The sequence below is a fragment of the Prionailurus viverrinus genome, chromosome A3 (assembly GCF_022837055.1).
Source record: "Prionailurus viverrinus isolate Anna chromosome A3, UM_Priviv_1.0, whole genome shotgun sequence".
NCBI classification, from domain to species: domain Eukaryota; kingdom Metazoa; phylum Chordata; class Mammalia; order Carnivora; family Felidae; genus Prionailurus; species Prionailurus viverrinus.
In genome coordinates this window covers 90,560,795-90,569,892 of record NC_062563.1, presented here as the reverse complement: position 1 = coordinate 90,569,892, position 9,098 = coordinate 90,560,795, and the positions used below count along the sequence as shown (strand labels likewise).

At 40.9% G+C, this 9,098-nt stretch overlaps 1 protein-coding gene across 1 annotated transcript in view; it reads right to left on the bottom strand.

The window, feature by feature from the left end:
- The window catches only part of CA3H2orf78 (chromosome A3 C2orf78 homolog), a 40,164-nt gene that overhangs the window by 30,841 nt on the left and 225 nt on the right, over positions 1-9,098 (bottom strand). The window lies entirely within an intron of this gene.

Genomic DNA, 9,098 nt, shown 5'->3' with positions numbered 1-9,098 from the left:
AACATGACATCCAAGCCTCCATAGACACTTGGTGAATACCTGGGCGACCTGGCTTCATTTTTTTAAAGCCTCTGACTTTGAAGATTTGTATCCTAGAATGTCTCGTGCTGCATGTGATAGGTATTTTCTTTATGCTCTTTTACATACCAACATGTGGAACCTGACTCTCAGGAAGTGCTCTTCTAGTTCAACCAGTGCCCTGGTCCATGTCTAATTAGCTTAGTCAGGCTGCTACCCTTCATCTAAGTGATGGCTCATGACAGGTTCCTGTGCCTGACACATGTAGTTCTTCTTGCTAAAAGGTTGCTCTTGCAGAATTGTTCCCCAGGACACATCATGAAGGCTCACTTGGACTGAAATTGGAGCAAGACAACTGGTGAGGCGTGAAAGAACAAGCAGGGGCAGGTATGGGAATCCAGCTTCGCTGATAGTTTTCCTTGGCAAGCAGTTTCTAAGGAGGACATTGCCAGCACAAGTGCCATCATTATAAGTACTGCTACCTTCGAAACATGTGACCCTATCACGCCCTCTGTCCCCTTCCCTTTCAGTTGTCAACATGGTTTGTTAAAAAAAAAAAAAATTAGCCTCCGTTTGCTATCTCACGTCTCATTCTGCACCACACTAGAGTTGTGGCTTCCACTCGCACCACACCATCGTTACGACCTCTGGCAAAAGGGACCAGCGACTCCCTTTTTTTTCAGAGGTCTTCAGGGGCCTTTTAAGCTTTTAGAGTTTTCATTTTTATTTTTAAAAAATGTATGAGTAGTTTAAAATTCAAATAGTTCTGGCGTACCTGGATGGCTCAGTCAGTTAAGCATCCAACTCTCGACTTTGGCTCAGGTCATGATCTCGCGGTTCGTGAGTTGGAGATGGTTCGTGAGTTTGAGCCCTACATCAGGCTCTACGCTGACAGCACAGGGCCTGTTTGGGATTCTTTTTCTCCTTCCCTCTATGTTCCTCCCCCTCTTGTGCCCTCTCTCTCTCAAAATAAATAAATTTAAAAATTAAAAAAAAAAAAATTCAAATAGTTCTACTGAGATTACCATGGAAAAGGATAGTTCCCTGTCTGCCCTACCCCCGGCTATCACTCCCCAAACACTGAGTAGTTTTGCATTATCTTCTAGTATTTGCCTCCATGTTTAAATACTATGCTTATTTAGCCACTTGTTGATTTTTCCATTTGTGATGCTACCTGTTACCCTCCCGCTGTGGAAGATGAGGATTTAGTTCGTGCACATCACTTACCCACATGCACACTTCTATTCCCTCATCCCTTCAGTATATTTCCCAATTTATGGTTCAGTCAGTATTCCAGGTTCATGTTTACTAGGCAGCTGTTGTTCACCTCTGAGCCACAGCATGCCGGGATCCTGTTCCTCTCTTCTATAGCTTCTGTCCTCATTTTGCTTTGTTTGTTTGCTTCTTTTCCCTGCACCTCTTACTGGTTCATCCCTCAAATCCCAACACCACTGTAACGTTCTCATACAGATATGATAGATGCAGATCCTTTTTTGTTTGAAATCTTTCCTGGAGCCCTCTTGGTCTTTTCCAGGTTGGATGCTATATTCGTGTGCTCAGGCTACCTTAACAAAGTACCAGACTGGGCGGCTTCAACAACAGGAATTTATTTTCTCACGGCTCAAGGGGCCAGACATCTGAGCTCAAGGTGCCAGCAAGGTTGGTCTCTTCTGTGTTTACAGACAGCAGTCTTCTCCCTTTGTCCTGGTATGGTCCTCCATCTGTGACTGTCCAGATTCCCTCTTCTTATAATATACCAGTGGTATTGCATTAGTGCCCATGCTTACCACCTCATTTAAACGTATTACCTCTTTATTTATTTTTAAATATTTATTTATTTTGGGCAGAGCGCAAGTAGGGGAGGAACAGAGAGAGGGAGACAGAGGATCATAAGTGGGTTCTGTGCTGACAGGCTGACAGCAGCGAGCCCAATGTGGGGCTCGAACCTACAAACTGTGAGATCGTGACCCGAGCTGAAGTCAGACACTGAACCAACTGAGCCACCTAGGTGCCCTGACGTATTGCCTCTTTAAAGACCCTATCTCCAGGGGCACCTGGGTGGCTCAGTCAGTTAAGCATCTGACTCTTGATTTCAGTCAGGTCATGATTTCTTGGTTCATGAGTTCGAGCCCCGTGTTGGGCTCTGCACTAACAGTGTGGAGTCTGCTTGGGATTCTCTCTCTCCCTCTCTTTCTGCCCCTCCCCTGCTATACTCTGTCTCTCTCAGAATAAATAAACATTAAAAATAATAATAAAGACCCTCCAAATCACATTCTGAGGTCCTGAAGTTTAGGGTGACTTCAACATTTGAATTTGTTGGGAATGGGGGGATGGCACAACTCAGCCCATGATGGGAAGCTTGATAGTTCTCTATATCTGGAGCATAGCTGTTGTCCTGGGATTTCTTTTCACTGTCACTCTGGTCATTTCTTATACCCCTCTTTTATTTCCTGGGTCCCATAGCTGAGACTTTCATGGTGCACTTCCCTGCTTGGGGGAATATATCCCTCTATAGCTTCCCAGGGAGAGTTAATGGGATGTAAATTTTTCAAGACTTTTGCATGTCTGAAATGGGTTTTATTTTATTCTTCAACCCCGTTGATAATTTGCTAGGCTATAGACTTGTATGTAGGCACTTTTAAATGCATTTATTCATTGTTTCCCACATTTTGTTGTTGCTCTTGAAACCCTGTGTTCTGATTCCTGAACTTTCATTTGTGACTTGTAATTTTTCTCTGTGAGAGCTTTAGGATCTTTACCTCAAATGTCCTGAAATTTCATATGTCTAAAAATGTGGGTATTTTAAAATTTGCAACACTATATACTTAGTGAGCCCTTTCAGCCTGGCAAGTTGTATGTATCAGTCCTGGGAAATTTTCTTTCAGTTTTATCCTTTCTATTTCAGGAACTTCTATTAGTTGAACATTGGATTTTTTTTTTAATGTACCTCCAAATTAATTATTCTTTTCCTCTTATTTTCCATTTTTAACTTTTTGGCTATTTCTTTTTAATCAGGAGAATTTCTTCAGCTTTATTTTCTACCTTCCATATATTATGTTCTGAATGCCTTTTTTTTCCAAGTACTTTTTTTTTAAATGAACGTATTCTCTCTCTCCAAAGTTATCAATTATTTTTAGGTTCCTTCTGTTTCCTGAATCACCTGTTTTCTTTTTGTTTGTCTGTTTGTTGATGCCTGTCTCTCATATTAGAGGTGTTATTGAAATATTTGGTGACCTTTGCCCATCTTTTTGTACTTAAGATGTAACCCTGGGTGGCTCAGTTGGTTGAACATCTGACCCTTGATTTCAGCTCAGGTCTTGATCTCAGGGTCATGAGTTCAGGACCCCTGTTGGGGTCTGTGCTGGACATGCATCCTACTTAAAAAAAAAAAAAAAAAAAAAAAAAAAAAAAAGATTGAAGCCCTCAAAACTGATGGCAGCTCTGGTTGTCTCATGGTGGAGTTGTAATAATGTCAATTTGCTTTTTGTTTACTTTCCCCTTGCCACACGCATTTAGATTTTATTTTTCTCCATTTGACAATAATTTTATTGCTCTCTCTCTCTCTCTCTCATCTACCATTTGGTATCTCTCCCATTCTCTTGTGAGTTTTTAATCAGTAAAAATTTCTTTACTTTCATTTTGGGTAGGAAGTATAGATACAGATAGGAGTTCAGTCCAGCCAGTATAATGAGCCTCTGTTGCCAATAAAACTGGGTTTGGGGTTAATCCTCAGTCTGGTAAGCTTGATTTTTATGCATTATGTCCCAGGAGCATGGGCCATTGAGCGTCCTAAGTCATGATTTGGCCCTGTAATGTCAGCCACAAGCACTCTTGATGTGGAGGGAGACCCCATCTAGGAACCTGTCTGAACCACCTTTCTAACATAGTTCTAACAACTGCCCCCAGAATTATGTCCTGAAAACAAGCTCATTGTGTTATTCCCCTCTTGGAAATTTTGGATGGTTGTGGCCTTTGGAGTCCAAGTCCAACTCCCTGTCAAGGCCTTCTGTGATCTGACTCCGAGCTGATTTTAAAACCTCTGCTAGGGGCACCTGGGTGACTCAATCGGTTAAGCATCTGAGTTCGGCTCAGGTCATGATCTCACAGTTTGTGAGTTCGAGCCGCGCATCGGGCTCTGTGCTGACCACTCAGAGCCTGGAGCCTGCTTCAGATTCTGTCTCCCTTTCTCTCTGCCCCTCCCCCACTGGTGCTTTGTCTCTCTGTCTCTCAAAACTAAACACTAAAAAAAACACAACTCTGCTATATTCTACTCCATTCTTCAGTGTGCAGGCAATTTCCTGAGTACATTCTGTTGAACATTAATGGGTACCATGTCTTTGTCTTCCAGGTTGTTCCCTTGCCTGTAATGGCTTTGCAGCCTCTATAAGCAAATCATTCCCTTTCTTGAAGCCCATCTCAATAAAGTCTTCTCTCCCAACTCTACCCACTATTGAATCATTCCTTTTCCTACAAGGTATCTTGTATCACTATTTAGCATTCATTTCATTTATATCTCTTGTTACATGACACACAGGTTCCAAGCAGTCTCAGATTCCCTCAATCCCCTCTTCCTTCATGAAGGTGCCATCTGGGGGCACTTGCATGGCTCAGTTAAGTGTCTGACTCCTGATTTCAGCTGAGGTCGTGATCTCATGGTTCATGAGTTTAAGCTCTGTGTCAGCTCTGTGCTGTCAGTGCAGAGACTGCTTGGGATCCTCTCCCTCTGTCTGCCCCTCTCCTGCTTGTGTGCTTTCTCTCTCCCAAAATAAATAAACTTAAAAAAAAAAAAAGAAGAAGAAGAAGGCGCCATCTCCCTCCTGGCCTACACTCTCCTTTTTTGCCTTGCCAGCAAACCTTATTGCATTCCCTAAGCTACAAGAGCCCAAGTTACACTGGGCCTGCGTGGCCCTTACAGCCTCTACACCAGCCCTCTCTCTTATGTCATTTATCCACTTCAGAGTTGCAGGAGATGCTATACTGCAGGCCACAGGATCTGGCTTTCTGAGCTGCCACTGAAGGGATGATCAGAAGAGTGGAGGAGTCAGCTCCCACTGTGGGGAGCCTTAATTAATGGAACATAGAGAACAGGAGGGAGCCTGGCAGGCAAATTTCCCCCTCCTTTCTCTCCTCTGTGGACTACCGTCAGGAAAAGTTTTCCTTTCAAGCCTTCCAGAGAAGTCTAGCCCACGGAGTGAACACATATGCCAACAACCTGTGTGTCTTCCTGGCTCACTGTGAAGCCTGCCTATAAGGCAGTCCATTACCTCACATTGCTTTGCCTCTTTCCTTGCTTCACTTCCCTTTTTTCCTAACAGTCTGTTCGCACATATCCCACATAAAACATCAGCACTTTAATCCTTGCCTCAGGTTTTGCTTTCCAGAGGACCTAGGTAAGATACGCAAGCATTTGTTAATAAATTTGGCAGTCACAGTTTCTGTAGTTTTTAATTTTTTTTTAACACTTATTCATTTTTGAGAGAGAGAGAGAGAGAGAGAGTGCAAGTGGGGGAGGAGCAGAGGAGGAAGCTCTAGGCTCTGAGCTGTCAGCACAGAGCCTGATGCAGGACTCGAACCCACAAACTGTGAGGTCATGACCTGAGCCGAAGTTGGATGCTTAACCCACTGAGCCACCCAGGGTCCCTGGCAGTCACAGTTTTTAACCATTGTTCAACCATACATATGAGAATGGGAAGTACCAGAGCTCTTCCACTGATGTGACATTGAGATCCTATCTTTAGGAATATAGAAATGTCAATTATATTCAAGTTAACAATTTAGCAAGGATAGTCTACCGACTTATAGGTAGGCATTCAAGGTAATTTTCACATGCCTTGGGAATAGTTTTTGAAGTCTTGGTGTCTTCAAAACCCATTTATTCACATAACACTTCCAAGATTAGAATCATTTTATCAGATGGAAACAGATATACCTATTTATACAAGATATACAGATATGCATATTTATATACTGCAGAGGAGAACAAGGTTGATAATACTGTGAAAGTTCTCATTTAACCAACACCAAATTAGATCTTTTAAACTAATTTCATGATACATAGTGATCTCTTCCCCTGCAACTGTAGTAAAGGGATCATCTTTATCTCTGAGATGACTTAACAGTAAAATTCATCCTTTTTTCATGTACAGTTCTATGAGTTTCTACAAATATACTGTTTTATAACTACTACCACAGTTGAGAACCTTGCCATCACGCCCAAAACTTCCCTCATATCATTTTGTAATTAACTTCTCCCACCAACCCCAGGCCCTGACAACTGCTGATTTGTTTTGTCTCTGTATTTTTTGCCTTTTTTTAAAACGTCATGTAAGTGAAATCAAACAGCATGTAGCCTTTTGGATGTGATTTCTTTCAAATAGCATGACGCCTTTGAGATCCATCCATGTCATTGAGGGGGATCCATAGTTGATTCCCTTTTTGTTGCTGAGTTAGTTTTTTATTGTATGGATATACCAGTTTGTTTATCCATCTACCAGTTGATAGACTTCCAGTTTTTGACTTTTGAACAAAGTTGCTATAAACATTTGTATAGAGGTTTTTGTGTGAACATCTGCATTTATTTCCCTTGGAGGGAGACTGCTGCTATGAGGTCAGCGTGTGTTTAATTTTAGAAGAAACTGCCAAATTTTTTCAAAATGGCTGTACTATTTTACATCCCCATCAGCAGGGTATAGGAATTCCAGTTGCTCACATCCCTACGAGCACTTAGTATTTAAAGTGTACAATTTCATACTTTTGATATGTATATAATCATGAAACCCTTTCCACAATTAATATAGAACATATCTATTACCCCAAAGTTTCCTTGTGCTGCTTTGTAATTTCCTTTTTCCTTTGATGGAAAGGCCCCCTATCCAAGCAACCACTGATCTGCTTTCTATCATTGTAGTTTTATGTAAATGGAATCATACAGTATGTACTATTTTTATGTCTGACTTTTTTTATTCAGCATGATTATTTTGAGATCCATCCATGTTATTGTTATGGCACAATAGTTGGTTCCCTTTTATTGCCAAGTTGTAATCCATTGTATGGATATATGATTTGTTTATCCATTCACCTGATGAATATTTGAGTTGTTTCCAGCTTTAGGTGGTTATAAATAAGCTGCTATAAACGGAGCGACTTTTCTTTAAATGTCTATTTTTAATCAACTTTATTGAGGCATAATGCATAATTTATTGTCCATAAAATGTATTTTTTAAGTGCATAGTTTGATGAATTTTGACAAAGTCATACTCCCTTTATAACTACCACTACTTAAAGAAACAGAACATCAACAGGCTTCACAGCAAAGATTCCCTTGGCGTCCTTTCCAGTCCATCCAGGTCTCCCACTCCTCCATTCCCAACAACCACTATTTTGCTTTCCAGTCAGTCTAGAATAAGTTTGCAATTCCTACAGTTTTGTAGAAAAGGGATCATTCAGTAATATATTATATTCTAGTTTCTTGCTTTTTTTTTTCAGAGGTTTTTAGATTCATCCATGTTGCAAATATTGTTGCAAGTATCAGTAATTTATTCCTTTTTGTTACTATTTCACTGTATGAATTTACCAGTTTGTCCACTGATCTGTTCTTGGGCATTGGGTTGTTTCCAGTTTTTTGCTATTAAGAGTAAAGTTGCAGATCACCTAGGTGGCACAGTCTGTTAAGCATCCAACTTCGGCTCAGGTCATGATCTCATGGTTTGTGGGTTTGAGTCCCACATCTGGCTCTGTACTGTCAGCACAGAGCCTGGAGCCTACTTCAGATTCTGTGTCTCCCTCTCTTTGCCCCTCCCCCGCTTGCACTCTTTCTCTCTTAAAAATAAACATTAAAAAAAAAAAGAGTAAAGTTGCTATGAACATTCACGTATTAAACTTTGTTAGGTACGTGTTTTCCTTTCTCCTGGAAAATGCAAAGGAATGAAATGCAAAGTAAATATACATTTAATTTTTTAAGAAACTACCACTCTTTTCTAAAGTGGTTATACTATTTTATAGAATTCAGATCAGCAATATATAAGGATACCAATTATGTTTGACAACACTTATACTATCAGTCTTCTAAATTTTAGTTGTGTGGGTGTGTAGTAGTAGCTCATTATGTTTTAAATTTGCATTACTCTGATGACTAATGATGTTGAGCATCTTTTCATGTGTTTATTGGCCTGAATCACAGATCCTTTATAAAGTGTTCAAATTTGTCACCCATTCTTAATTAGGTTGTTTTCTCTTACTGAGTTGTAGGTGTTCTTTAAGTACTCTGGATACCAGTCTTTTGTCAGAATATCTTTTAGAGGGCAGTTGGGTGGCTCAGTTGGTTAAGTCTAACTTCAGCTCAGGTCATGATCTCAGGGTTGGTTTGAGCTCCACCACGAGCTCTCTGCCTGGAGCCTCTCTACCTCAAAGCCTGGAGCCTGCTTTGGATTGTGTCTCCCTCTCTCTCTGCCCCACGCCACCCCCCAGCTCATGCTCTCTCTCAAAAATAAATAAACATTAAAAAAATTTTTAATATCTTTTACACCTATATATTCCCATTGTGTTTAAGCCCATGCTTCTCTTTACTATCCCTTAAATGGGGGAAGGCCATATGTGTCTCAGAGCCTTTGAACTCTCTTTATTGCCTGGAATGCTGTTCTCCCAGTTACACAGACCTCCTCCAGTTACTGTTCAAAGGGCCCTTTCTGGTGAGCTCTTAACCATCCTATTTGAAATAGCAATACCCTCGGCCAGGCATTCCTCCCTTTCCTTTATTTTTTCTCCATAGCACATATCCACCCGACCGGTATATTTGTTATTTACTTGTGTAAATTTACCTGTTTTCCTGTGTAAAGAAAAGTATGGACCAAGATGAACCGGAACCACAAAAAACATGGAAAATAATTATCTGCAGCCTGTTTAGGGGATTACCTCCTTTCTTGGAGGCTGATACACTTAGAGATGACAAATTTCTGAGCCTGCTAGAAGCAGGAAGAGGTTGATTTCATCAACGTACTGTCACCTCTTAAGTACCCGAAGCAAATCGCCGTCCACTCCAGACCTTTCCTAAATGACCGCACCGTTGCAAGAAGGAAACAAGT